Genomic DNA, 4,728 nt, shown 5'->3' with positions numbered 1-4,728 from the left:
CTTGAATGAAAACAAGAGAAAGGAAGTGCATGTTACAACAAAAAAAGCCAGTGAATGGTTAATTGCCAAACAGACAAAAAAAGGTTTTGTGCCCTTTCTATTCTAGCCGCCAAGCATGTCGAGTGTTAGAGTGCGGTGCACGTTGTAGACAGAAGTGGTTATATATGTACTTTCACACAGCAGCTTAATGCCTAGGGAAGACAAATGTGCAGGGTTACCATATCTCAGTGGCACTCATACTTCTAAGGAAAAGCTGCTAAAATAAGGCCACAAGAGACTTTTTAGATCTAGTGTAACAAACGAAAGTCAGGCTGATAACATGCAAGTTGCCTTAATGGCAGGCTTAACCTAGGCTGATAGGCAATTTTCAAGCCCTGATTAATGTGAGTCCTAGTTCCAAAATCTTAAACCTGTTTTTTTCACATGGGCGGGCAGGCACTGGGAATTGAACCTGGGTCTCTAGCATGGCAGGTGAGAATGCTATCACTGAGCCATCACTGCCTGCCCCTTAAATCTGTTTTTAAAACACTTTTCCAGTGTTCAGATTCGCCTGAATTTCCTGTTTTTCCCTTTACTGTAAGTGCAGAAATTCAAAGATTTTTGCAGGTGGGACACGGCTGTCCTCCACTATATGCTAAAATAGGATATTTACAAAAATTACAAAGGAATGAAAGCTTATGAATCTCTATGTTGTATGAGTACTTGAGTCCCTTAGTTGGATTTCTAACATAAGAACTAGAGAAAGAACAAAATAGAAGTAGAATCATCCTCTGACCCTGTACTATGAGGATGGTCACCACAGAAGGCCTCTTTTGTCTTTGATGTGCACGTGCCAAATCCTTGTGATTCTGCCCCCATAGCTTCTTTCCCATCTGTTGCTTTCTTTTTGTTCCACTGCCACTACTCAATTTTAGACACTCATTTGCTCTTCTCTGAGTTACTAAGCATTTTCTACCTGGTCTTCCTGCTCCAGTCTCACTCTTTCTTCCTAATCTGGTGTTCCTGAAAACCAGCGCTTTCCCTGTCCTATAGACTCACGTAGCACTTCATACTTTCAAATTCATTACTTCACAGTCCCCCTGTGAAGCATACCTTCTGGATGGAAGGAAATGAGGCATCAGATCCATACAGCCAACTCTCCTAGGTACCCTTTACCTGGATGATCCATAGGCAAACTCAGTAGCTTCCAAACTGAAACCATTTTCTTCTCCCAAGATTCTTCAACAGCCTTGATGCTAAATAGCACCAGCACCACTAATTAGTCTCTTAAGCTAGAAACCTAAGAATCATACGTGACTTGCCCTTTTCTTCCTAATTTCCCATAGTCAATCAATCATGAAGGATAATTGCTTCTGTTTCAGATCTACCCCCATTCATTTCTCCACTGCTATCTCTATCACCACTACCTTAGTGCAGGCTCTCTTTTGCTTGTACACAATAGCCTTATTTCAGATTTTATCTACCACTTCTCTCTTCTTACTGCAGTCCAGGAGTCAGCAAACTATGGCCAAAGAGCTATAGTCAGCATGAAATTGTTTTTGCATGGCCAAAGGAGCTAAGAAATGCTTCCACAATTTCAAAGTGTTGTAAAAAAAAAAAAAAGAATATGCAACAGAGATCTTATGTGACTCACAATGTCTAAAATATTTACAGTCTGGGCCTTTACAGCAACAGTTTGCCAACTATTGCTAGTCCACATTCTCCACTGCCCACACAGTTACCTGGCTCATAAACTCTTGGTTCCTTTTGTCTGTACAGGGTAAACACCAAACTCTTTAGTGTGGCATATGATTGCCTTCAAAATTGGTCTGCAACCTTTCTTTCTAGCTTTCTCTTTCAGCTCCACTCAAACTTCAGACACCCTGATAATAACAAACTTCTCACTATTACAAAAAGCTCAACATCCTCCCATGGCTGTTTGTTCTTGTGCCTGCTGTCCCTCTGCCTAAATGACCTTTCGTCCATTCCCCACTGGCAGACTCCTGGAGTCCTATGTGATACCTCTGACTATCATGGCCTTGAGTCCCTTCCCTACTGCTTTCTGAACAACTACAAGTTCTTCAACTTGTCAAAAAGATTCAAACCATCCTTTCAACTTTATGTTCTATTGCTTTCTTTCCATCTAGGGCAATCAAATAACACCATCCTGAAATGTCCTTCTTTTGCACTTTTGTACATTCAAATATGACACATCTATCAATGCCCAGGTCAAGTGATCTCTCTTCTTTAAGATTTTTTTCATCCTCCCATCTGTAAGTCACCCCTAGGATTCTCTGAATGCTTTTTTCTAAACCTCTCTGAAGGCATGTAACACTTCCTACTCAGTAGTGTAATTATTTGCAGGAGTATTTTCTTAGCTCCATTAGATTTTTAGGATCATTGCAGACGAGTTTCTTGCCTGACTCATTTTTTTATGACTCCTCCTCCCCCAGCACCCACCTTAAAGTCTTTTGTGCAGAAGGTACCTTCTGCACAATTTTTGAAAATTTATATTTTCAAAATTTAAATTTGTGAAACTAATTGAAGAGTCTAATTTAGTTGTCTTAATCTAGTTACAATGTATTTCACACAATAACATCAATGAGAAGGTACACAGAGTAATTAATGATTGAACAGGTTTTAAAAAACAGCAATGATATTGTTCCATCTGTTTGCATGATAAGATACAATCTGTTCACACTTAACTCAAAAAACTATGAAGCAAAATCCAATGCTTGATTTTCACTGTATCCATTCTGAACGTTTCACCTGTTCAGCATAAAGACTTCAAATTTCCTAAAGTGACACAGTCAGAGGCCAATCAATATTTGTCATAGAAGGTGCCTGGGCTCACAAACAATGGCCACAGTATCATAAGAAATGTTTTGCTCAGTGATTTCCTGATTTTCCACAAAATATCCCATGAGAATTCGGATTCAACCAGTGAAGTAGAAAAGACATTCAAAATTGAACATGGACTCTAAAAAATCCTGCTCTTCACATTTATAAAACAACAACAACAACAACAACAAAATGATTTGGGGCTAAAATATTATGTCCTGTGAATAGTAACATACTCATAGGACATACTTATAACAAACAGGGAAGATGATAATGATTGTCAGTTGCAAGTAAAGTACTAAATTATCACCAAAATATCCAGTAACACGTGAACCAGAAGACACATTGACTTGCAATTAATCTAGAACTTCTATTCTTATATTCAAATGTGAAAGGTCAAAATTATTAACATGAAAATGTTTAGATTTCCTTCTTCCCCTGCCAGTCAGTGAGAATCCTGTTATGTTTGTTCAATTTTCCTTTCTTTGTCACCCTAACTCCCAGCCTTAATTTGTCTTTGCCTGTTCCTAGAATCTGATACTACAAGGGGCATGGTTTCACTAGGGTTACGTATTTAGACTTACATGTTGTACACTGTTTTTCCTGTATTTCCAGAATATGAAAGTAGAAAATGTTAAGTACTTTAACACATTTCTATAATAAAATAAACCTAGACATGCTATGCCATAAAATGCAACATACACACATTTTTCCCCCAGATAAAATATGAGACTTCAAAGGGATTCCCATAAGGGTGGTCTCCCATTCTATGAGTGCATTCACTCTCTTGTCTAGTAAGGGGAAATCAGGTGGGCACTTTGAGAAGCTTTGGCTTAACCTAAAGGTTAAGTCTTCAGGGTATTCTAGCAATATATATATGCGAAAAACTATAAAACAGGTATAAATGCTTAGCTTAATGTGCCATTTGTGAACAAGTATTTATATTTTGCTTCAATTCTCAACCAATGATATTTCAAACTGTGAGTATTGATAGGAACAAGAAGGGAAATAAGATTTTAATTCCTACATTTGTTTTTAATGAACATGATTTTTAAAAACTCTTCTGCTTTCTACTGCTGCCAAATAGATTATACCCAAGATCTCTGATTCCATTCATGTCCTCATCTTTAACCACAAAGATCACTCTCTAATCCACCCTTAACTTCCCTTAAACTGGCACATGCTGCAAGCTCGCTTCAATCCATATGGTGATGAGGCTCCTACGGGCTTGCTGCCAGTTTTCACCTTATGAAAAACTATGAGAAGGGGATACAGCTGAGAGAGGAGGTTTTCTGGAGAACCCCTCAAGGAGATTTTGAAAGTGGCCCACGGTCATAAAGAAACGTTTATGAAAAAGAGCTCTGAAATTTCCTGGGAGGAAAAAAGACAGAAGACAATTCATTGGATGTTTCCTTAATAGGATGACTGAAATCCAGAAGCATGTTTTTTTTTAATAAAATGACATATTTAATTATTGATTTCTGAACATAATAAACTGACAAAAATAAGATTGTTATATATAAAGCATTTTTGCTATTTCTTCCAACAATTTAGTGAGACAACTGAGAAATATATTCATTTCATCAACAAGCAATAAGATCTAATGTGGCTAAATACTTTCTTCAAAGTAATAGAAAAGAAAGGCTGGGATTGGTGCTTTGATTTTGAGCCTCTATGTTTGGTTTACTTAGTTCCTGCTCCTTTGTAGTTCTCTCATCAGCAAGAGAAGCTCCTTGAAGGAGCAAAGAAGACTCTAATGGGGGTTGAATATTCCAGCCTCTAGGTTCAGAAAACAGCCTTGCATAGGGTAGAGTGGGAGGCCCTGGAAAGAAGCCTAAAAATGAAGGTGAGGGCGGGGATGAGAAGTAACTGTGGCCTGGAGTTCTGCAGGCCCAGAGGGATGGGTCT

The 4,728-nt window shown here is 38.3% G+C and overlaps 1 protein-coding gene across 3 annotated transcripts in view; it reads right to left on the bottom strand.

Moving 5' to 3' along the window:
- Positions 1–4,728, bottom strand: part of PALM2AKAP2 (PALM2 and AKAP2 fusion) — a 544,302-nt gene that overhangs the window by 200,396 nt on the left and 339,178 nt on the right. The gene's annotated exons all lie outside the window — the stretch shown is intronic.

This window comes from Tamandua tetradactyla, chromosome 2 (genome assembly GCF_023851605.1).
Source record: "Tamandua tetradactyla isolate mTamTet1 chromosome 2, mTamTet1.pri, whole genome shotgun sequence".
Lineage (NCBI taxonomy): Eukaryota > Metazoa > Chordata > Mammalia > Pilosa > Myrmecophagidae > Tamandua > Tamandua tetradactyla.
This window is presented reverse-complemented; position numbering and strand designations above follow the sequence as displayed.